We start from the raw sequence: 24812 nt of genomic DNA, 5'->3' as shown, positions 1-24812 counted from the left end.
TTCTACTGTTTCAACTCTGCCAACGAATACTTCTTTGGTGAAGCCAGGTGGCTCTGTAAAGGTTAAGCCAGTGTATCGTGATGAACACAATTGAAGTGTCAGAGACCATCCAGAGATCAGGAGAACCAGTCCTCTCCTGTTTCTGTAGGTTTCTGTGGGTCTGTTTATCTTCCTGGTGTCTGTCGCGGAAGCCCGGGCTGGAAACCTGGTGAGGAATGCTTCCTCCGGGGTTTCGGAGTTTCGACAGGCACAGAGATTTGTCACTGCCTCAGAAGCTGCTTGGCTTACAGGTAAGGAAGCTGCCCCGATGGGAGGGGTCACTGTGGTCAGTGACCTCCGGGTTTCAGCGTGGCCTCGCTCTGTGCACAGACTCACATATCATCCAGGAAGTCTTTTATGTGAGTGTGTCCACATCCGTGATTTCCTCAACTCACGTTTTGGAAGGGAAGCAGCCTCGGGTACTGACGGGGAAGGAGGGCTTTGAAGGTAGAGTCTCTAGAAGAGTGAAGTCGAGGGAGGGAGGGAGGAGGCATTGTCATTAGGATACCAGACCCAGGGCAAAACCAAACATCCCCGCCCACCTCCTCTCTGACTCACCTACCAGAAGCGTGATTAAACTGGGAGGGCGGGTAGCGAGCAGGTATTAGATTTCAGGTGTGTGGGGCAGGGTGGGGGAGGGCTGAATCCTCTTTCCTCTTATCCCTGCCACCTCATTGGTTGTTTCTTTTCTAGAGGATCTGGAAGCTTGGGGAATCTCAAGATACAGCCTGACTGCCCTGGCTGGCGTAGCTCAGTGTATTGAGCGTAGGCCTGCAAACCAAAGGGCCACCGGTTCGATTCCCAGTCAGGGCACATGCCTGGGTTGCTGGCCAGGTCCCCAGTTGGGGGCATGTGGGGGGCAACCACACATTGATGTTTCTCTCCCTCTCTTTCTCCCTCCCTTCCCCTCTCTCTAAAAAAAAAAAAATAAAATCTTAAAAACAAAGAGAGAGAAAAGAAAAAAAAAAAGATACAGCTTGATTGGTGAATTGTGTCTCGGACGTGGGGTACCGTTGTCGCCTGAGTGGCTTGGTGAAGTAGAACTCATGATGGACAGGAAGGCTTCCCAGGGGTTTGGGAAGCTCTTTGACCTATTCGGAACCTGGTGAGTCCTGGCTTTCACCGGAGTCACCAAACAGTGACGGCAGTGCCCTGGAGGGAGACCCGTCATCAACCTGGCCTCCCTGAGGTGGACGAACCAGCGCAGGTCAGGGTGGGGCTCGCTGGCTTCCACCCTGGGCTCGGCCTGACCCTCCCCGGGGCCAGCATTCCCTTGGGAACAATTGGGTGTAGCGTGTGGTTAGCGTTAGGAGAGACTCCTCGTGCTCTGTGGCTCTGACATCACAAGTAATGGGATAATGGGGAAAAACCCCAGCCGCCACACCCACGTTGGCCACATCAGAGCCACGGTTATTATGCCCATCACGGTGAGCTAGTGTAGGTCCCAACATAAACACTGTTTCATCCCCCTTTATTTTTAAATGAAGCATTTGGCCGGCATGTTATGTTTGAAACATCAACAATAATACATGGTCATATTGGAATATGAGCACTACCTATGTTTTAATAACAACTGGCATTTTTACTATGTGCATGGCCCCGCAGGTGTGCCACTTTACATTAGGTATATGGCACATAAGGGGTATAGTGACTTAAGTAATTGCTGTTGCTTCACGCAGCCTACTAGGATGCACCAGTTTAGCAGATGAGGTCATTCAAATCACATAAAAAGGTCACCTGAATCTGCCCATCAGAATTGACAGACATTGCAAGACCAGGCTGGTGTTTAAATATCAGTGACACCATCTGTGAAACATGGAACTCTTCTCCCATCTCCCCCCTTTCCTCCCACCGCCTCCCAGCGCCCCCGGTGCAATCGGGCGCCAGCCTCGAAGAGCTGCGGCATGCGCAGGTCTGGGACCCTCCGCCGGACCCCCGGCCGGAAGTGGGATGTGGTCTCAGGAACAGGCCAGACCAGCAGTTTTCAGCCTTTCTCTTCTCATGGCCTGGGTAGCTAATTATTAAAATTCTGTGGCACACCAAAAAAAAAAATACACTTTTTACCGATCTGACAAAAAAATATAATTTTGATTCCGTCACACTAGATGGTTATTATTGTGTTGGCAGTTGCTATTTGTTTATTTGACAATGTGAGAGAAAAGAGTTCAGTGCCCTTAACTAAATAGTCAGATATTGCACATTTCAAAAATTCTGATGGCACACCAGTGTGTGCTGCCAGTACGCCAGCCGTGGCACACTAGTTGAAAATCGCTGGCCCAGCCCTGGCTCAATGGCTCGGTTGATTGGAGGGTGATCCCATAGCCAAAAGTTTCCGGGTTCAATACCCAGTCAGGGCACATACCTGGGTCGAGGGTTTGATCCCCAGTCCAGGCACGTGCAGGAGGCAGACAATCGATGCTTCTTTCTTGCATCGATGTTTCTTTCTCTCCCTTCCTCTCTCTCTAAAAGCAGTAAAAACAATGGCCTCCGGTGAGGATTTTTTTAAAAAAGTTGCTGGCCTCTACAAATGCCAACTGGGACTTGTAGCAAGGATTCTCCTTTCTTTCTGACACTTCTGCTGTGCCCTCCCAGGGAAGAAGTTTGCTCATTCTGGAGCCAAGGTCATTGCCCCTCCTTGCACAAGGCTGTGTTGCAACTGCTTCAACGCCCCCTTTCTGCCTGGCCCTATCTTGGGGATCCAAGTAGACTTAGGACAAGGCTTGCCATGGAGTCCCGGGCAGCGTGTCAGCCTCGGGAGAGCCCCGTGCGCGGTGGCAGCAAGGCCACCGGTGCGCAGCCCCTGGAGGAAGAGCAGCGTGGCCGCCCCTGGACCACGGCCTGCCCCACCCGCTGCTCTCAAGCATGGAGGGCGAACGTTTTCTAGGTCAGCCGCTCTCTCGGCGTCAGCCAGGTCGGGCCTGGTAGAGGAAGTGTGCGTGAGGAACTCAAACGGGAAGTGACTGCGAGTCTCTGAAGTTAAAGGTTAATGAGGAAGAACTCCTCCTACTGAACCGGGTTTTCCTTTTACAAACAAGGGTGGCCGTGGCTGGACCCTCCTCCCGTGTGTGTCCTCCTCTTGTGCTCGCCCCCGTCTGGTCTCCCCAGCGCGGGGGGGAGGGATGGCTCTGGCTTCGGACAGGAGCCCCGCAGCCGCGGGAGGCCGGTCTGCCCAGCCATTTCCACGTTTCCCACGTGAAATCTGTCAGCGCTCCACAGCTTCTCAAGATCAAAGGGGACCCAACCGAACGGGAAGCTGCGGCCTGAGAATGTAATCTCTTCTTTCTGCAGCTCCCCTGACTGCCTCCCCGCAACTCTAAGTAGACAAAATATTGGGCCACAGGCCCAAAGAATCCTGTTTAGGGAGGCATCTGGCCATCCCATTTCCAGCCGGGTACTTTTCCCTTCCTGTAACTTTCCAGTTGTAATTTCGGGAATGCTATTGGTAACTCTGCCACCTGGTGGTCATCCCGAAAGCTGCACCCTGGGAGGATCCAGCGTCCACTTTTATGATTTTTGGTTGCTTCAGTTTTTTCCACTTCCAATTTCAGTGCAACGGAGATGTGCTCTGTACATTAGTTATTATTAAGTGAATTACTCACAAGTAAAATTCTTGCAACTACATTCAACAGAATACACTTGGATGGGAATTTCTATGGAGATATATTAGAAACTGTGTGTTGGGATGCTTAGGGAGCGTGCTGGCTGTGGGAAGGAAAGGACTCATTTTACTTTATTCCTTAGCTCTCTCTGAAATCTGTTGTCAACAGAAGGGCTGTACTGCTTTAATAACGGTAGCTGAAGCACCCCCCTGGGCAGGAGGCCCGAGGTGCCGGCTCTTCCTCGCCAGGGCTCCGACCCTCCTCTGGCTTTGTGTCCAGGGGCCTCTGGGTCTTCCGTGTGTTCAGAGGGAGGGGAGCACCTTGGGCCCACTTTGACCTCATTCACTGGCCACGGGGCACAGGCTGGCCTGGGGAGTGTGGGGCCAAGGGCGGTAAAGCTCCCAGCTCCCCTGGCGGTCCAGTCGGGAAGGCTGCCGCACTCTGTGGAGGCAGCGGGCGGGCTGCCCCCTTCCCGAGGTCGCGCTCAGTGGAGGGGCACCAGGTGGAGATCCAACCACCCCTTCAAGTTTCTGCTGCCTCACAGGTCTCTAGAGGCAGGGCGAGGCCACTCGGTGCAGGGCACGTGCTGCCCGGGTCTAACGCCAGAGAGCAGGGCCTGGGGCGGGTGTGGCCGCAGCTGGCGGGCAGGACAGCCAGGTCCCACGAAGCAGCCACGTTCTGACTACCTTCCCTGGGCCTCTCGCTGTCCGATCCCACTGTGACCGGGCCTCCCCTGCTGTCCCGTGACTCCCCGCATGATAACGCACCTTCTCTTACGAACGTTTTGAGCATGACCGCTCTTCCAGTGCATGCTCAGGCGCAGCAGACACCCCTCTTGCTTGAGTGCACCCACTCCCCACTCCCCAGCAGTGGCCCAGAAACACTGGGGGCAGGGCTGGGGGGCCTCCGAGGAAGTGCCCGGTTTGGTTCTCGGGCAGGGGAGGTCCTGCCTGCACTTGTCCCTCGGCGGGGCGGCGGGAAGGGCAGCGGGCCCTTTCACGCAGCTCTTCAGGGAGAGGACACCTCAGCGCCGCACTCGGGCCGGCCATTGTTCTAGCCCTGTTTGTTCAAAGGACAGCGGGCTTGCCTTGGCTCCCGTGTTACCAACGAGTTGTCCCTGGATGGATGGGTCTGTTTCCGGGTTCTCTTTTCAATTGTGTTTGTCCGTCTGCCTTGCTTACACCAAACCACGCTGTTCTGAGTCCTGTAGCCTTTAAATAAATCTGGAAGTCAAGTTGTGAGTTCTCCAACTTTGCTCTTTTTCAAAGTTGTCTGAGGTGTTCCAGGTTCTCTGTATTCTCATGTAAATTAAAAATCAGCTTGTTAGTTTCTGCAGAAAGCCCCAGTGGGATTTTCACGGGGATTGCACGGAGTCCACAGAACAGTGGGGGGAGGGGAACTGACTTCTAGCAACGGCGGGTTTTCTGACCCGAGGACGTGCATCTCTCCCTGCTTTTTTGTCTTCTGTCATTCCTTTCCGAAATATTTGGTGGTTTCGAGTATGCCTATTCTCATATCTTTTGTCAGATTTATTCCTGTTGTTTTATTTTTTAAAGTGTAAATAGTCTCGTTTTTTAAAAATTTTCCATTTCTGGTTTTGTGTTGCTAACATACAGGAATGGAATTGATTTGTTATATTGACCTAGTGTCCTCACTGATTCTAGACGCTTTTTAGTGTATTCCATTGCATTTTCTGCTTAGATATTCATATTGTCGGTGAATAAAGACAACTGTATGTTTCCTTTCCAACCTGGATGCCTCACATTTCTTTCTTTCTTTTTTTTTTTTTTGCGTGACCGGAGCCTCCCACACAGTGTTAACAGGAGTAACGAGCGCTGACCTGCCTGTCTCGTTCCTGAGCGTAGTGGGACCGGTCAGCCCTCGACGGTCAAGTGCGACGTCCGTGCAGGTTTTTCGTGGATGCCCTTTATCAGGTTGAGGAAGTTCCCTTTGATTCCTAGCTTGTTGAGAGTTTTTATCATGAAAAGGTGTTGGATTTTTTTTTTCCCCAAATGCTTTTTCCTCATTTATTGAGATGATCACATGGTTTTCCTTTCAAGTGTGTTGACATTATCACTTACGCTGCTTTTTGCATGTTAAACCCACGCTGCATTCCTGGGTTAAAACCGGTTCTTGGCCATGATGTATTATCCTCTCAATAAGTGTTGGGTTCAATTTGCTAACCTTTGCTTAGAATTTTCGTATCTATGTTCATGATGGATATGGGTCCGCAGCTTCTTTTCCTGCTCTGGGATGCAGTTAAGTCCACGGGAAGCGGCCCTCTGTCACAGCCTGGCCTTTGTCCGTGACCTCCTCACGTGGCCTCTAGGCCCCACCCAGCGGGGCCACTGCGGCGTGCCTTCCAAGGTGCTGGCTTTCTTGGTCACTCAGAAACCCTCACTTTCGTAAGAACACTCAGATTTTAACAGGAGGATCTTCCTCTCTCTTGCCTGAGTTTCCCCCTCTTGAAACCCTACAACCACGGGCCAACAGGGGAAAGACACTCCCTCATAATTCATTCATTGTATCAGTTTCTTCTTTGTTTCCAGGCGTCAGCTCAGGCAGACTGCCACTTTTCTTTTCCTTCCTCATTTCCCTTCTCTTTCTTGTCAACCACTAATTATGGAAAATGTTAAGCCTGGAAAAATAGAGACAGCCTGATACAGCGAACTCCCGGGTGCCTGCCCATCAACAATCATCAGCTTGTGAAACAGCATTTTCCTAGTGTTTCTGATTTGCGAACGTTAGAGACTCGTGTTTCAAGTTACATCAGAAGTCACATGGTAGGGAGTGCACGGCCCTCTGTGTCCTGTGGGGCGTGTGTGTAGGACTCCCGGTTGACTATCCAGGTTAGGGTGCATGGCACGCGAAAACTAAGGGTCTCCTGTGATTTCCGGGGATGCCCCAGGTATCCCAGATACTCTCTCGCTTCGTGTTTTCCGCGTCGTCTCCCGTGCAGCCTGTGACTTTTTCTCTGGGCTTTGTTTCTCTCTCTAGAGGCTCCAGGCCCTGTCTCGTCTCTCAGCCAGGCTTATGCTCCTTCCGTGCAGCTCCCAAGATTTCTCCCCCCCCCCCCCCCGCAGTATATACATACCTAGAGTGTTCTTTAGATACCAACTATGCTTAACCGACAAACTCGAACTGGCATAACGTAGGAAGAGGCATCCGATAGAACCCTGGCCCTGCCAGGGGTTGGTGAGTCTTTTTCAAAGTTGCTAAACCTCTTCGAGGCCCAGCACCATCACGTGTGAATTGAACAGCACCCACCTCCAGGATGACATTGAGGGCTAGAAATAATGCACCTGGCGTGCTCAGCCCAGCGCCTGATGGGTAGCAGTTGCTCAGTAAATGACAGCTCGTAGGACTGTGACAGAGGCCGTGCAGCTGTGGAACGGGGGGCGGAGAGTGTTGTCCCCAGCGGCTGAGTAAACGGGCACCAGAGAGAGAGACTCAGACACTGACTAATGGCACTTGAAGAGTCAGTGACAGATCCATAACCAGACTCATAAAAGCCACTTCCTGGGCGCAGGGGCTCCTGCAAACAGCCTGCTATCTAATTTCTGCTCATATCTTTATGGAGGAATTCTATTTTACAACGGGAACGAGATATCCCCAGCAGCTCATTTCAAGGGGATTTACTAAGTTTGCGATTCCAGGCATCCAGTCTGGGCTCCGTGCCTGAAACCACGTCCTTCCTTCCGCAGCAGCAGGAGACGTGTGCGCCCCAGGCCAGTGCCTCTCTGTCGGGGCGTCTGGCTGGGGCCATCCATGGACAGGCCGGGTCCTCGGGGTCACTGACGGTGAGTGGACAGCTTGTGAGACAGGCCGAGGACAGTGCTCCAGGTTCCGCACAAGCAGAGAGGAGCGTCCGGAGCCTCTCTGTCTCTGTGCGTCTCTTTCCCTCTGTGTCTCTGTCTCTCTGACCCTCTCTGCGCCCTGGTCTCTTCAACCCGCACACGCCGCCCTTCCAACCTTCCGTTTTCTAGGTTCCGGAGCGGCACGCACGCCTCTGTGTGTTCTCCCTAACGTGGGGAAACGGCCTTTCTCAGGTGTCCCCCACCCCCTGCCGTTTTACTGAAAGATCAAAATACATCATGGCACATCATCCGTACGTGCCTAGAGGACGTAAGCTCTGCCGAAAAGCTAAAGGCAACCTCAAGCAAAAATAGTGAAAATTGTCTAGAAGAGGCTCCCTTTTGTCCCAAACGGAATAAAGCTGGGGGAGAAGACGAGTGTTTGAAGGGGCCCTGAGCAAACAGACTTCAAACCCCGGCCTGGGACGGGAGGCCCCTTCTCCCCTGGGTCCTTTCGCGGGGTCCTTGCAAGCGAGTGAGATCGAATCATGGCGAATGGCTCCCAGAGAAGGAAAGCAGGAGCCACTGGAAACGCTCTCTTTGCTCGGAAGGAAGCCACGGGGCTTCGTCCTCGCGTCTTCGAACCCTCGTTCCCAGCGGCTGTAACCAAGGCCTCCTCATGCCCCTGGGACCTTTGGGTGTGCTCGGCACACGTGGCTCTCAGGAGACAGGCGCTTCGGACGCTGAAGGCATGCACACGTGTTCTTCGAGAACCCGCGATGCGGCCTCACCATGTTGGTTGCCGTGTGGCCCACCAAGCTGTCACAGCTCAGGGATCCTCGCTTCGTCGGTCTCGAGATCTAGAACGGACACGGCAATTTTGAAAAACGTTGGCCATTGTTGCTGCAGATATTTTGTCTGCTTTATTTTATTTGTCTTCTTTTCCTGGGACTCCAATTGTACATATGTTAAGTCTTGTTTATTGTCCCACAGGTTGCTGAGGCTCTGTTAATGTTTAATCTTTTTTCTCTGCTCTGCAGATTAGATAATAAATTTTAATCTGTTTTAAGTTCCCGGATGCTTCTGTCATACTGATTCTGTTGTTAAGACTATCCCATGATTCCTGGCTGGCGTAGCTCTGTGGATTGAGCGCGGGCTGCGAACCAAAGCATCGCAGGTTCGATTCCCAGTCAGGGTACATGCCTGGGTTGCAGGCCACAGCCCCCAACAACCACACATTGATGTTTCTCTCTCTCTCTCTCCCCCTCCCTTCCCTCTCTAAAAATAAATAAATAAAATCTTAAGAAAAAAATTATCCCATGATTTATTTTAACATTTCAGATATATAGTTTTCAGTTCTGGAATTTTCTATTTAGTTTTTAATAGTTTCTAGTTATCTGCTCATACTTTCTATTTTTTCATTCATTACAAACATGTTTTCCTTTATGTTGTTGAGCTTAAGTATAATAATTGTTTTATAACCTTGTCTGCTAATTCCAGTGTATTAATTATTTTAGGGTTGATCTTTATTGATTTGATTTTTTTTTTTGAGGATAGGTAATGTCTTCCTGCTTCGTTGAATGGTACATAATTTTAAACCTTATCCTGGACATCACAAATGATTTCTTACAGCGATCCTCAATTCCGCTATGTTTCCCTGAAAAGTATTTTTTATTTTTTTAATAGTAGACAGTTAACTTGGCTGAATTCAGACCATGACCTTTGCCCTTCCTGCCGTGAACGGCAGCTCACACCTCTGCTCAGTCCTTTCGGTCTCGGCTGGACTGCTGGGCGTCTGTCCGGCGCACGTGCGGGCTGGCATTGGCCAGAGATGGGGCGAAATCTATGCACACGTGTGGGGCTCCTCCTTTCTGGCTCCCGGCTTTCTTGGGCCCCCCTGCATGTCCCAGCGGTGGTGTGTCCCCCACACTCCGTCCTCTGGTCCTTCGAGCCACTCAGACTTTGGGTTTTCTTTCTGACGTTTACTGCCTCCTATAGTGCAATTCGAGCTCTTCTCTCAGGATACAAGCCATACAGAACGGGAAATTCTCTCTCTCCCCCTCTCCCTCCCTCTCCCTCCACCCTACCCGCCTAAGCTCCAAGGGCGCTTCTCTTGTGTAACTTGGTTCCTGAGCCCATTTCCTTTCCAGCTCACTTCTTCTCCCCGTGATTCTCTAAATAAACTTTCTCTTAGAGTTTGCCAGAAAATTTGCAACAGGTATTTAAAGTAGAAGAACTGCCAGATGATGGAGTTTACTGTCAGTGTGTTTGGGATGGTAGAGCAGTCGTCTCTTGCACGGTGTCAGCGCTCACAAAGGCCGGGCACCGACCTGCGACGTCAGCGTGGCGCCGTGAGGGCCGCGCAGCAGGGTGCGAGCTGCATTTTCACGATCGGTCCTGGGGGTCACGCCCCACTCGAATGTGCAGGTTCGACCTCATACACCGCTTTGAGGTTTTCTGATTCAGTGTAACTCATTTGATCTTGTGTTTTATTTACACAGCATCCAAGAGATGTTGATATGCAAAGACATCCTTGTTACGTATTAAAACCAGAGCAGTCTGGCTTAAGAATTAACGTGTAAATCCTCTGCAGTCGTAACTTACTTTTATGTATCAGAATTGTTTTATTGCCTGTTCCAGCCCCTCTGCTGAGCTAAGGAACAAGAACCATCCAATCTGCTTCCATGAGGTTTGCTTGTGGAGGCCTCTCAGAGAATCCACCCCTCGAGACCCTCCCGTGTGTCCTGTCCTGGCCTGCTGGGAAATTCCTTATTTCCCGCTGCCGTGCTGTGAGCTGGAGAACGGTTCCAGCGCACTTCCCTGGGAGTGGTGTGCTGGCACCGGCTCCCGCCGGCCCGCGAGAGCTGATCGTTAAATTTACAGGGATTTTGTACGCTGCCTGTTAAACGTGGCCGTCCCTAGAAGTTAAACTTTATAACTTACAATTAAATAAGTTATATGTGAATTAGTGGTAATACTCAAAACCCATCACTTAATTACTGCACGGCTTTACGCTCTTATGTATGCCCCTGAGGCTGTGGACACCTGTCGGATCTTTGTGGTGGAAACACTGCACAAGGGGGTGTCGTTGCCTGCCTCTTCCCGGCTCGGCGCCCGGGGATGCCGTGCTGAAATCGGCTCCCGTGGGAGTGTTTACACAACAGAAATTGGCCAGCGTTACAAAGCACTGCTTCCTTTGTCTTTGGAGAGCTGGTTGTTAGACACTCACCGACACGTTACTGTTCGTGGGCATTTCTCTTTGAACCATGAAGCACCGTCCTTGGTCCTGGCAGTGGCCTGTCCTCGTTCATGGTGTGTGTTTCGTTTATCGTGGCAAATTCCTACCCAGTTTAATCTTACAGGAGAGAGGGTGGATTTTTATCAAGCCCAAGCAAATAACTATAGGGTCATGAAAAGTAACGGCACTTAGTGAAAGCATTTTGAATAATATTTCATCATTGTCACCGTTGTCTTGGGTAGTTTGTAGATAAAGTCTGTTAATATATTCTAAAGAATCACCATTTTTAAGTTTTTCTTTCAATTTCCTAGTTTAAAATAGATATTAAGAATTTTCCTAATCTCCCCCCCCCAATGCTAAGGAGGGATATTGGAATAACACCCCACTTAAAGAATGTTTCGTTCCAGTTTATGAAAGTGTTTGCTCTGTTAAACTGATGGTTAGGGACAAAGGAGAAAGACACGGATATTTCCTGATATACTTACTGAAAAGAGAACATCGATCACAGTTAAACCAGCTCACTGAACCCCAGGAAATTAGTTTTTATTTTGCCAGTTTGGGGTTAAGCAGTGCGCGTTCATGGAGTTGTCTGCTTCTGTGCCGGGAGCTCTGGAAATCCGGCTGAGCCCTGGACACAGGCAGGACCAGGCCCATGGGCGGCTGCCGGCTCCGCCCGGGAAGCCAGGACCCCCGAGTGCGGTCACTGCCGTACTGCAGTCCTCAGGGGAACCTGCTCGGGGCTCCCGCACCTCTCTCTGAGGCTGCTCCCGCCAGTCTTGCTTCAGTATCTGAGTTTACAGCCGAGGACTCCAGGCGGGTGTGAGGGAGAAGCGGACACTCCCCGCGGATGGCGGCACGAGTGAGGTTTGTATCACGTCCGACGATGTGGGAGTGGAGGAGCGCGAGCCGGCGAATCCACGCGGGAGGATTCATTCGCTCAGTGACTTCCCCGCGCAGGGAGGAAGGAGGCCTCCCGTGCGTCCTAAACGGTGGTATTTTACTTGTCTCCAGTCGGCCAGGGTGTTGTAAGCCTAGAAAAAAAATCGTTCCTCTTTTAATTCTTTTATGGGAGTCGATTTGTTGAAAGTTATCTGGTGAGTCTTTGCATATAAACTTGTTAAGGAGGGCAGTGAACGAGATCGTTGGGTCGCTGACCGACCTGTGTAACAGACACGCAGGAATTTTACGTTTGCAGACAGACAGGAAGCTTACAAGCCAGGGGGGTGGCTTTGAAGCCACCCTGGGGAAACCAAAGAGTCAGGGAGGCCTACCTGGGGCTCTGCAAGGCGAAGGGTTTCCCCGAGTGTGTGCATGAGAGTGCGCGCACCCCAGGGCTGGAGGAAGGGGTGTGAGTGCTGTTGGTGAAAACCAGCACTGACAGAGAAGTGAACAACCAACTGGGGAGGGCGGGGAGGGGCGGGGAGGGCGGGGAGGGCGGGGGTGTCTTCCAGGGCAGCACAGAGGTGAGAGAGAGGTTCCCGTCTCAGCTCGTCCGCTGCGCCAACATCGTGTCAGGAGGTGCCTATGGAGAAATAGGGTCCTCACCTCATTTACGAGCATTTTTCTTCCTTATGTCTTAACTTTGATTGATTTCAGGGTTGTTCTCATTGGTATAATTTATTTTAATTGGGCATATTAATGGTCTTAAAAACCTTTGTAGTATAAGTCTGCCCCAATTTAAATGGAAAGATCCAGACTGATAGCGTAACTGAATAATTGTTCATTTTTTAAAATAAGGTTTATCACACAATTGTTTTTGATTTACATTTTTCATTTTAGGAGGATCCCTCCAGAAAGTTGGGAAGGGAGGATGAGAAGCATTCCATCGCCCCGCTGTGTCGCACTATTATAAATTCTATTCTAAAATTTTATCATAGATATCTGTGTTGTTTAAAAAATCGTAACTGTGGGGTAGACGCCGTTTTGATTACGGCTTTTTCCTCGTGACCCCAAGTCGTGCATTTTTCTGTGGCATGTCCTGCCACAAGTCTTTGTGGCCATATTTGGCTAGTTCCTTGATGCAGAGTTCCTTTAGGTAGGAGGCTCCCTTTGTGCCCTCCAAACCTGCACGGTTTACAGAGCACGCGGTGCACTCAAGTTTTCTTCGGGACACAGCTATCGTGTTAAGTGAGACAGAACCACAAAGGGGCTGGATCGAAGCCAGATTATCCCCTGGGTGAGCAGGGAGTTGTTATACGTAAACACGGGCTGGAAAAACCAGTGACTCTTTTTTCCAGGAAAGCAATCAACTCGCTCTCTAATTGTTCAACCAGGTGTCCAGACGAGTTGCAAAGAGTGGCACAGGGGGTTGTTTCCATTAGAGTAAAAATGCTGTACGTTGGGCAAGGATTTGTTGTTTTATCATGCGATGGAGATAATTCAGGCCGATCCCACTCCCCGATCCCACTCACTTCCGAGTGCTTTAGGGAGTCCAGTCACAAGGGTGGGACTACAGCCCTTTGCCCGTGGAGGGGGAGGCGAGGAGGGCAGGGAAGGAGAGGACGCAATTCCTTTCTCTCTCGCACCTGGAGGAGACGCCATTCCTTCTTCCTCTCCGTCTGCACGGGTCAGAGTTCCTTCATTAACACCACATTGTGCTTCTTGCGGGCACAGAGCCAAAGTGCTGTGTAAATTAGCTACAGTGTGGCAGCATTGTATCAGACAGTGTGCTTGAATGTATCGATCTGATGAGAAAGGACGCCGTTGAGTCAGACGTGGTTCTTCAAACGAACCGCGAAGTCAGTAATGATGTCTTTCAGTCTTTTAGTCTTCGGAGCTCTCAGGGTCGATTTCTAAATGTCTTATCACAGATGCTGTTGGGTCTAAAGCAGCGGCGATAGAATTTCTGAACATGTCATCAGCATTGTTGGTATTTCACATCCCTTACTGATAAAACGGACTCAAAGGACCTTGAAAACTAGATTTTATACAGAATTAAAAAAAAAATCACTGGCCCCTTGAACTGCTGTCCAGGGCCAGTGATCAGGGTGAACTAACCCTGCTCACACCTCCTCGCTCTGCCCCATCCCCCCCATGTGTCCCTGTGCCCCTTCGTGCCCCCAGACCTCCGAGGGGACGTGCCTGACAGTCGTCACTGTCGTGCGTTAGATCCTCCTTCGGCCTACGACGTCCTGACGGCAGACAGGGCAGGATGGGAGAGCGGACCCGAAGTAGTAACTGGTCCGTCCAGCCCACTGCCTGGCGGTCCCTATTTTTGAATCTGCAGTCTTGCCAAGCCGTGGCCTGTGGCTCCGGCAGGGAGGTGGCCAGCTCGGTGGTGCTGAGTGCTGGTTTCTGTAGTTCAACTCTCGTGGTTCTTCAAAGGTCCTCTCAGTAGCCGCTGGGTCCTAGAGAGCGCCCAGGGACTCTGTCTCAGCCGTCGCGAGAAGAAAAAACGGGGCGGTGGGGGGTAGCTGTGTGGTGACAGACGCCAACTTCCTGGGGCGGGTCTGTGGCGTGCACACACAGCACACCGTTACGTCGTGCCCCCGAAAGCAACCACATGGTACGCGTTGCTTATAGTTCAACTGATCACCAAACAAAACAGAACAAAAGACCAAAACTGGATTCACTCGCTCCTCCTGTTTTTATGGCCCTACCAGGTGCCAGGCTCTGTGCCAGGTGCTCCCCGGCCGGCACAGACAGGGCGGCCGTAGACGCCGGTGGAGTGGGCAGCCTTTGCGTGTCCAGCTGCAGCCGCAGTCAGAGCTGCGAGGAAGCTGTGCCTGAGCAGCCAGGAGAGCACAGCAGAGAGCCGTCGCGGCTCGGGGCGGGGCGGCGGGGGGGTCTCCCCACGGCAGTGCCGCTGAGCTGAGACCCCCGGAGCAGCTGGGGAGGACAGACGCCCAGGGACACACGGACGCCCAGGGACACAGTGTCGTTCCGCGGGCAGGGCTCAGCGTGCGGGCACTCTCGGACACAGGAGGAGCAGAGTGAGCGAAAGGAAAGGACAGGAGGGCGGTGGGTTTGGAGGACAGAGACGGAGTGGGGAGGGGAACGGGGAAGCGGCCTGGAGGAGGGAAATGGGGAATTGTGGGTTGCACCCCGTCAAGGTGAAGACGCTTATGGGATATCCGGGAGCGGAGACACCCAGTGAGCCGGAGGGTATGCTCCTGTCTCTCGGAGTGGAATGTGGTCTGGGAAGTGAACACTATTCGGTCTTGGGTACTTCCAGCCACTCGGCCCCTTGCCCTCCTGCCGCAGGTGCTTGCTGACCTCCGAACTCCTGCCCCAACCCTGCGGTTACCGAGCAACCACCTCCTCTTCCTCCCGGCACCTCAGGGCTTCCCCTCCCTCGGGCTTCTGCTCTGGCCCCCTCTCTGGCGTCCCCTGGCGTCTGCCCACCGCCGTCTGCCCGAGGGGGCACTGACTGGCCCTCTCAGCTCTGGGAGGGGGCCCTGGGGAGGACGTTCCCATCCTCCCCCCGTTTCAGGGCTGCCGGCCCGTGGAATCAGGCAGTTATCGTGGCCACACAGTACGGCGAATCCGCTGACACTCACTGACTCGTGTGCTTTAAAGGGACGACTTTCACACTGTGTGACTGACATGTTGATTGTTAGTAACCCTAGGACCTAGTCAGTTGTTCTGTGACGTGTTGTGATGCTTGGAGTTAGAAAAGCTGGGTCACATTTGCTCGTGGGGTAGTCTTCGCCTTCCATCTCCAGGACCAGGAGAAGCTGTGTCTCCTAAGTTGCTGTGAAAATCAGATGAGCCAGTGCATGTGACAATAGGCCTAGCTGTATGAAGACACATAAGGTTTCTCCGTTGTCGTGGTTACGGCATCGTCTGGAAACCCCTTATTTTACCCACGCGTTTATAAAGCAGCTTCTGCGTGGGTTGCTATTGTTGCGGCCCTTGAGGGAATCCTGGAGTCAGAGGAATCCCCAACAGTCATGGCGAAGGGGTGGAGGGTTTCCCGGCTGCTGACCCTGCAGCCCAGCCCGGCCGTGGGCAAAACTGGGAAGCAGTGGACACGGGTGTCTCCTCCCTCTCTTCTCCGGCCGGCTTGTCTCTGGGCTGTCCTTTCCGCGTCTCTGCCATCTGCTTCTCTCCAGTGATTCGTGTTTTCCAAAGTGAACTCATCACATTCATCATATTAGGGTGTGAGTGGCCTGTTCAAGCTATATTTGTATCTTTCAGGAAGACCGGGAGAGCTCAGAAGGAGGAGTCTGCAGGCCCTGTGGGAGGGGAGGGCGAGGGGAGAGAGCGGGGAGTTATTTTGAAGCAACAGAGCTTTCCCGGACGTCTCCGAAATCACCCCAGTCAGGGCCCATCTGGTCTGCTTATCTCAAGGCCAGCCCGGCCTGGCCTGCGCTTACGGCTGCTAGTGCCCACGCCATCTGGGAGCGCAAGGCAGCGGACCAGTGTCAGGTTCTCCCTCTCTCGCGGGGGGAGGCTCCCGTGCAGGCTCCAGCAGAAGCGGCGTTGACCCTGGTGGTTGGCGGCGGCAGGGGCGTCGCTAGCAGCAGCAATGAATCACTGCTGGGCCTGGCTGGCCTCTGACTCAGCTCGAAACTTCTTTCTGCTAACAGGAAGCCAGTAACCAGCGAAGTCAAAAGCTTGCGTGAAACTCTCTGAATTGGAAGCCAGGGGCTGTTTGTGAAGCTTTTGTTTCTAGCACAAGAAGGGAAATCAGCGGACAGCCGCTTGCCCGTCTCCTCTGAGGCAGAGGGACTCAGCCGGTGGAGAGGGATGGGGAGCCAGGGCTCTTCTTTCTTGTGAAGCTAAAAAATTGCACAGGAGTTTACAAAAACAGGAAGCTGGCCATGAGTGCTATTGGAGCTATGTAAATTAACCAGTCGGTTTGGAACGCAGGTGGCAGCCTGCCTGTGGGAAAGACTGGGGAGCGAGTCAGAAGGGGGACAGCCAGGTCACCAAGAGGGGAGGAAGCCGCCTGGCAAGGGTGAGATGGGGGGGCGGGCGTGGCACCCTCCGTGCCCAGGCGTTATCGGCCTAAGGCAGTGCTCGGGGTGGGGCGGGGCGGGGTGGGGGGGAGCAGCGGGGAGGGAGCGCTCTGTCCCCTGGTTGTGTAAGAAAATCAGACGCTTGCACGTTGTTCCAGGAGATTCACGTTTTCTCGTGGATGTAAACAAGGATGGAGCCACGTGTGCTCCGGAGGCCCTTTCGTGTCTGCAGGCTCTGGAAGGCTCTAGAAGGCTGGAGCGCCCCAGCTGGCCGCGGCCCAGGGGCTGGGAACCCGGGCCGTGACCCGAGCCCCCCCGGGGAGGTGGGCTGGGAGCATCACGACTCGGGTCCGTGATTCCCCGACTTTTGGGGGTGGAGGCACTTTACAATATAGCTTGTTGTGTTGGGGTGTATGTATTCTTTTCCCCACCCTTTAAAAGCATCGTTAGTTTTGAAAATATAAGTAACTTGAAACAGACTTTTAGGTTAAAAATATTTCCTGTGTTTTGAAACGCCCACGACAGCTGGGTAGCTGTAAGCTGGTGAGGGCGAGGCAAGGCCTTTGGCGCTGATAAGACGAGGCTGCCGCAGGGGCGTGTGTGCTCCCTCCCCGGTTCAAGTCCCAGCTCTGCGGGCCTCTGGGGGTATCTGATAACAGGTCCTCTCCCCATGCTCATCATTAATCACACTCTCTGCTTCTAATCTCTCTCCCCTCCCATCTGTCATTAACCCTGCCGTCAGAATTAACTTTCTAAAGCAGATTCAATCACGTCACGGCCCCTCCTCAACGATTTTCACGGGGCGGGGGGGCTCCACTGCCTACATACAGTGCAGCACCTCACATGGGGCCAGGAAGGCCTCTTGTGGTTTAACCCTCTGATCCTTTCCAACATGTTTTATCACCTTCTGTTTTATCACCCACAATTTCTGCTACCCGTGATTTTAGGTCATTTCTTGAATATCAACAAACTTCAAAGTTTACTTCATTATCAGTGTGAGCTTCAGGCAAAGCTTGATCCAGCAGCTCACCAATTTTCCCAAGGACCTAATTTTTATCTGATGATCCCAAGAGGGTTGCCAGCAACTCTTGGCCTTTGAGCTTCTTTGTTCACGTCCCAAAGAAAGAGAGAACATCTTGCCCCAGGATTCCTAACACTTCCTCAATCTGCATGGACTTGCTTATGTCATGCCTGCCCCTGCGCCAATCCCTGTGGCCCGTGGGATATGCCGACTGGTGGCCCGATGTCGGATTCCCCCTTGCATTACGAGTTCCCCAGAATTGCGTGGATACCTAAATGGACGTTGAGGCTGTCGGGCAGGAGGAAGGAGGGCTGGGACCTAAGGAAGCATCCAGCACTGTTCACTCTGCACATCTTGCACCTGCACCTGTCCAAGCCTTCCCTCCTGCTGCCTCCGCGAGCATGCCACCTGCTTGCACTGACTGCAGCCCGACCAGTGCAGGGGAGCCCTGCTCCAGTGCGCCCTCTACTGCTCTGTTTCTTCTGTTCTCCTGGCCGGTGGCTCCTTCCTCCCTCTGCCCGGCCGCCCCGTTCCCCCAGCACACGGTGCTCCCAGCTCACGTGTCATGGCACTTACGGACTCTGCCCTGCATTTGTTTAGGAAAAACGTGTTGTGTGTTCCTTTACTCTCACACTCACTTTTGACAAAGATCCGTATGTGTGTGGTTTGGTTTGGTTTGATTGCGTCTTTTTATGCTGCACAGACCCATTCTCTGACGCCAGCCAGGCTTCCGATGGTTCAAGCCAGTCCTGACACCATCTCCCTCGAGTTAGCCTCAGGTCCCACGAGTGGGGGGCTCAGTCCCACAAGACTGTCCCACTTCAAATGCCTGTTACAAGTCCCAGGTTGTCACTTGTACTTCTGACCAACTGGCTGTAAGTGGGGGTGCCCATGACCCCCCCGGGTCCAATAATTTGCTAGAATGCCTCACAGAGTTCACGGAAACACGTGCTTATATTGACTGGCTAACGATCAAGGATGTAGAAGAGGGTGCAGGTGGGCAGCCAGGGGCACAGGCAGCTGGAGCGGGGCCCAGAGGAGCCCTAGGCACAGGGGCCTCTGTCCCTGCAGGTGGGAGGCCCCGCCCTGCTGGCACCTGGACATGCTCACTGACCCGGGGGATGTTTTTGGAGGTGTCATCAGGCAGGCGTGACCTATTGTTCGCTCAGTTTCCAGCTCCTCCCCCCTCTCCAGGCAAGGGGGTGGGGCTGAGGGTTCCAAGCTTCTAATTGTGGCTTCCTCCTCCTGGCGACAGCGCCCATCCAGGAGTCTACTGCGGGTCACACCCATCGGGACAAAAGGCACACCTTCCACCAGAAGTTCCAGGCGCGTGGGAGCTCTGCGTCCGACGCCCTTCTCGGGAGACCACGAGGGTTTTCGGAGCTCTGTGCCGGGAACTGGGGTCAAAGACCAGACACAGGCGGAGCTGCGGGCAAAGTCTCTCTGTCTCTCCGTTCCTTACCGTTTCACAGTGTCACGTCCATTGACTAAAAACCTGGCTTCTGCGTTGAACTGAAAGACCCTTGAGGTAGGAGGACTCACACTCTGTCCTTGTAGGGGCTTCAGAGTGTTGAGTAACCGGCCACGGCGGAGAAGCCCACCGTTGCTGAGCGCTGGCTGTGGGGGAGGCACTTTGCTGGGGGCTTTGCCCGCGTCCCCTCACTTGACCCCAGTCGGCCTTGGCAGTGGTTCTCGGAGGGAGGGGGACCCTGGGATTGCTCCCCGTTCACAGGTGAGGGCCTGGGCCTGGCCAGACGGTCGTGCAGAGACTGGGACCTGGATGTTTTTCTGCTCCAAAGTTCATGCCCTTAAACGTTGCCGTGCCTTATCCTGACCCTTGTCTGCCAGGAGGTGCTTTCCTGGGAGAGGAGTCCCCATGAGAGGTGACCGATGGGAGGAAGGCTGCGTCGGGGGCACGTGAGCTTGGGAGAGCGGTGGGCCGGTGTCGGGGTGTCGCCAGGTGAGTGCAGCAGCCTCGGGGTCTTGTTCGGGGCAGTTTGCCAGAAGAGGGGCTTCCTCAGGGAACCACCTGTGCACAGAGTCCAGGAGCTGCTGAGTATGGCGCCCAGAGACTGAGGCCCTTCCCCCCTGGGCCCTCAGACACCGCGGGGACCAGACCATTGTGCGGATGGAACAGCAGCTAGAGCCCCAAGCGGGCGTCTGCTGAGGTCACATGCGTGGCAGGAGACCGTGGCCAGAGATGGCCGATGAGACCAGAGCTGGAGAAACTGCAGGGACGATGGGGTCCGCAGGCCGGTGGCCCGTTTCCTCGGAGCCCAGCCCCACTGCGCCCGTGGCCCGGACTCCTGGGCCGGGAGAGGGAGCCTGCGCCGGGCAGGTGGCCTGCTGTTCCGCCACGAAGGGCTTGGGGAGGGCTGGGCCCTGGGCCAGGTGAAGGGGACCAGTGATGACTGAGCACCCTGCTGGCATTCTCTGCTCAATTCTTCACAAACAATCGGTTGAAAGAGACTGTCCCCCTTTCACAGTCTTTACCCTGGGGTGTTTTCAGAGGCAGTTTCAACACTGGCAAACATAAAGGAAAGCTTTTCATCCCTTCTCTAACCGCTGAAAGGAAGGGGTGGGTCTAAAACCACGTGCACGGCCAGGAGCGGAGCCAGGGCGACAGAAAGGGTGGAGGGAAGGGTGGGTCGCAGGACGAGCATCTGCGAGTGACAGGTCGAGCTGGGGCCCAGGTGGAGGGGTGGGGACTGTGGAGGATGGGGGGGAGAGGAGGGAAGGATGGCTGGGGGGGGGTGCTGTCTCAGGAGGGGGCGGGATGCGCTTCTGTTCTAAGGCTCAGCTGTTCTGAGCATCCAGGTGTGGGAACCTGGGAGACCTGGGCAAGGATGAAGTCACCGCCCCTTTGGGAGGAGGGTACGAAAGTGGCCGGTCTTTATTCTGCATTCAAAGCCAGTGCCCGACCCAGTCCACAGCCGACCCAGTCCACAGTGCGCTTGGCGCGCGTGGGTGCCCGTGAATCTACTCGTTCAGCAGGGGCTGAGGCGCGGCCCTCACCCTCATCCGAGAGCTCCGACCAGCCGCGCTCGCCTCTGGGCTGGTCCCCGGCTCTCACTTCCCTTCTGTCTTTGCTTCCCACGTGTCCTTCTCCAGTCCCTTTGTCTCTGTTTCCCTGCTCCTCCTCCTCTTCGTCTTCCTCCCCCTCGAGTCGCAGGCTCCCACACTGGCCAAGCCCACGGCCCCCATCGCGGGAGGGCTGTCGCTGCCGGTGACCCCAGACGGGTCTGCTGGTGCTGGGGTTCACAGCTTGAGCCTCCTGGACCCCAAAGAGGCTGCGGCCTCCGGGAGGCCTGGGTGGGGAGGTTGTCTGGCCGAGGGCCCCGGCATGGCACCTCGGTGCCCGCCCACTGCACGGGGCGGGCCCACCCTCCTAATCTTGTCCTCACACAACCCCGACGGGTACACACACACACACACACACACACACACACACACACACACACACGGGGGCCCGGTGTTTAGTGAGGGCGGCTGGAGTGGGTCCTCCCACGGGCAGAAGCAAGCGGGAGGCGCTCCCTGTTGAAAACACAGCTGCTGCCCAGGAGATAGACAGGAAGCCTGGCCCGGCCCTCTGGCAGGGGCCGCGGGGGCAGTGCCAGCTGCTGTGCAGTAACCACAAGCCGGTCGGCAGGCGCAGGCACGCGGCCCGGCCGCAGCCCCTGCAGGCAGCTCCGGGAGCCCCCGGGACCCCCCTGGATGCCCCCACCCCCGGCAGCCCCCTTAGCCCTGGCAAGGCACACAGGCACTCCCCCCTTTGAGAGGGGTCATAGAAAAGGGGAGGGGTCCCAGGCGGCCTGTCTCTGTGTGAGGTGGAGGAGGGGGAGTTGAGAGTAGCTGGCTGTCAGAAAACCCGGTGTGGGCATCAGTGGAGGCGAACTGGATCAAGTTCCTTGCTCTCTTTCAGACTCAGTTTCTTCGTCTGAGAAATGGTGTTAGACCTTGGCCTGTTTCCTCGCTGGGTTGTTTTGAGGATCGTATGGTCAGGTGATGCCATCCAGAGTCAGAGCTGGGTTCGGACCCTGCTGCTGCCACGTGTCAGCCGACCTTGGCCTCTGTTTTCTCATCTAGGAGGGGCAATGCTAGAGCCTGCCTCCCGGGGTCATTTGAGGCTGGAATGAGCTCAGTTCAGTGCCTAGCTTATTGCGCATTGCTCAATAAATGTTACCTCTCATCAGCAAGTGAGAAAATTGCGTGTAGGCATTCCGCACACTGTGGTGTGTTCTTTAAGAGGTGGGATCTTAGTCTTACGCAGGAGAAAATTCTGGGTAGATGGGTTCCAAGCGGCAGTTTGTAAAGGGTCCCCTTCCAGTCTCCTTTCCCCTGAGAAGGCTCCATTTTTCTTGCGGGTCTCCTCCCCTTCAGCAAGAGGCTTCTCCTGCAGTTTCCACCCTCTGCGTCCTGTCTCCCCTCCACCGGGCCGGATCCCAGGTCCCCTTTAGAGCTCAGTTCTCCGAGAGGCCTGTGTCCCCGGTCCAGCTCCGCCTTCCTCCTCTGCCCAGAGGCGGTTGCGAATAGTCCTCACACGCCAGTATTCATCGTTTCAGATGCTTGCGTCCAAACCCCGCACGCGAGCTCTGTGGCCTTGGGTGAGTAACTGAGCCTCAGTTTCCTCATCTGGAAAATTGGAATAACAGTAGCTACTTCACAGGGTTGTGAAGATGATCAGACGAGAGCCTACTCCCGGGCGGTCGGCAGGAAGCGTTCGCACACTGCAAGGCCTCAGCAGCGTCGGCCGTGCTGCAGGCCGTCCGGTGTGAGCGTTCTGGCTCCTCCCCGCTCGAGAGCAAGCTCCTTTGGAGAAGGCCCCGTCTTCCATGTTCTCCCCGTGCTACGAATTGTGCCGTGTGTGCACTGGGTGCTCAGTGCAGGCCTTCAGTACAGTTTCCCCCGTTCTGGTCGACTCATCTGTAGATTTGCAGAATGTTGCCACCTGGCAGTGATGGCACATGGTTTTCCTGCACTTTTACGGGAAAGAGAAACATCTACGTACTCGGCATTGTGCTGGGCCCGTTTACGTGTTGTCTCACTGAGCTTTCACAAGAGCATCGAGTCCCTGGGGCAGGTGTAATTACCCCCGCTCTGCCAAGGAGAAAAGCAGGGTTGAAAGAGATTGAGTAACCTGACCTAGATGACAGCTGCCAGGGTTGGGGATCACACGCAGGTCTGTTTCCCTCTGAGGCTTGTTTTGTTTTGTTTATACTGTTTGTGCCTTTCAGGCACACGTCGATAGAGAACGGAGTCCAGACTTTAATTTTATTTACTGGTTACACCGACACCTACAAATTCTCAGTGTTCAGCAAAACTGGGGAACTGTCGATGGGCTGCAGAAGGTCCGGAGGTGCCCAGTACTTTGAACAGGCCAAAGCTTCAACTGAAATTGGTACTTTGGTCCCTGTGACACGTGGCACTCAAAGTTTGGTTATTTCTCTTGAAATGATTGGCTTGTGCCTTGTTGGCCCCTTTGAGAGTGCACTCTCTCTCCTGCCCTCGGTCGGAAGGATTTTGGTGCCCAAGGCCCATGGGCATTTTCCTTATGTCAAGAAGCATAGGTTCACAGAATTTCGACCTCTTGTGATCTTTTGGGAACGAATCTTTAGGGACTCGCCAGTCTCTTGGGAATGACATTCCTTTGTGGCAAAGGCAGCTGGGTGTGCAACGCCACCACGAATTCAGCAGAGGAACGCGGCGGGTGTGAGTCACCGGCCCAGGGCCACATTCTCATGCACTGCACACACACGCACTCCCTCCGCACACGGCCGCTCCTCTTTGTCCGGGAACAGTGGGTGGGAGACATTCAGGCAGAGGCCTGAAGCCAGCACATTGCGTCTTCACTGGCTTTGCTCCACGCCGCCCCCCGCCCCCACCACCCCCGGCTCGGCCTCAGCTCTGCCAGGCTGAGGACTCTGCTCCGCAGCACCCTGCTTCTGGCCTCCGTCAGCGGGCCATCCGCTGGCCCTCGTGGGCTCTGCTGCTGGGTGCACCGAGCGTTCGTCTGCGTTACTCCTCGGGGCATTTGCGCTGGGGAAGGGCAAGGCCTTGCCCCTTCTGCCAAGGCCTTCCCTGGAGTTGCCCGGACTCAGGGTCGGAAGGGGGAGCCAGCAGGCTGCCATGTCTGGCAGCACCCTTGGGAAACGTTTTGACAGTACACCCTGTTGTGTCCTGGAATTTTACATGTGGTAAGCAATGACACTGTGCCTAGAGTCGGACCAGGGAGGGGATGATCACATTTTAATTCGCAACAAGTGCTTTTATTAGTAAAACAAGGAAGGCACCAATTCCCAACACAACTCAAGTGTTTATCATCCCAGACAGAAGGAAGCAAATAGAGAGCTGGGGCAGCAACTCAGAAAAGAGGCACATGAGAGGCCAGGTGTTAGCATTAAGACGCAGAATTTAGGTCCAGACAGACTGGGTGACCCTGGCAGGTTAAGTGTATGAAACCCGTCTGGAAAAAGTCCAGCCCTTGTTAATATGACGAGAGTGGTTTGTGCGACATCGATGTGACCTGGCAGCCAAGGAGAGTGGACTGGAACGCGCATGTGTGAACAATGACGACTTCCTGTACCAGTGAGTGGGGGCAGTAGACGCCACTGAGTGAGCGTGTGTGCTCTGTGGCCATCGGATTAAAACTGACCGAGCAAGTAGAGCAACAAATCTGCATTAAGTTTGTGTTCAGCCTGAACATTCCTCCGCGGAAACTATCCGGATGATTCAGAAGGCCACAGCTATGGGCAACTGGTGATTGGCTGCTTCATCACGACAATGCGCCCACTCATGCATCATGTCTTACGCAGGGTTTTTTTGCGAAACCTCAAATGACCCAGTTGACTCAGCATCCCCACAGCCCAGATTTGGTGCCCTGTGACTTCCTGGCTCCTCCTGAAACTAAAAGCACCTTTGAAAGGGAAGAGATTTCAGAACATCCATGAGATTCAGGAAAAATCGACAGAGGCAGCTGATGGCAACTGGGAGAACCGTGTGAGGTCCCAAGATACGTACTCAGAAGGGGACTGAGGCGTCATTGTCCTGTGCACAATGTTTCTTGTATCTCGCATCTTCCTCAATAAATGCCTCTATTTTTCATGGTACGTGGCTGGATACCTTCTGGGCAGGCCTCATAGCATGTCCTCCATGTTTCTGTTTTCTCATTTGCAAAGGAGGGTGGCAACAGGACATGTCTTCCGGGTTTGTCATGAGCAT

The 24812-nt window shown here is 54.0% G+C and overlaps 1 protein-coding gene across 7 annotated transcripts in view; it reads left to right on the top strand.

Moving 5' to 3' along the window:
- The window catches only part of CNIH3 (cornichon family AMPA receptor auxiliary protein 3), a 154259-nt gene that overhangs the window by 12702 nt on the left and 116745 nt on the right, over positions 1-24812 (top strand). Inside the window, exons 3-5 of one of the 7 annotated variants that reach the window (XR_006783276.1) lie at positions 18850-19122; positions 19443-19554; positions 24407-24625. The exons of 2 other annotated variants lie outside the window; for them this stretch is intronic. The gene's annotated coding sequence lies outside the window, so the exon portion shown is untranslated. Of the gene's footprint in view, positions 1-148; positions 291-732; positions 892-16447; positions 16573-18849; positions 19123-19442; positions 19555-24406; positions 24626-24812 lie in introns of those variants that run through there. 4 more of the 7 variants (XR_006783275.1, XR_006783273.1, XR_006783277.1 and 1 more) reach the window with 4 other exon arrangements.

This window comes from Phyllostomus hastatus, unplaced genomic scaffold, assembly GCF_019186645.2.
Source record: "Phyllostomus hastatus isolate PE091 unplaced genomic scaffold, TTU_PhHast_1.1 phas_contig_148, whole genome shotgun sequence".
NCBI classification, from domain to species: Eukaryota; Metazoa; Chordata; class Mammalia; order Chiroptera; family Phyllostomidae; genus Phyllostomus; species Phyllostomus hastatus.
Note: the sequence above shows the minus strand (reverse complement) of the source record. Positions and strands in the feature narration are given on the sequence as shown.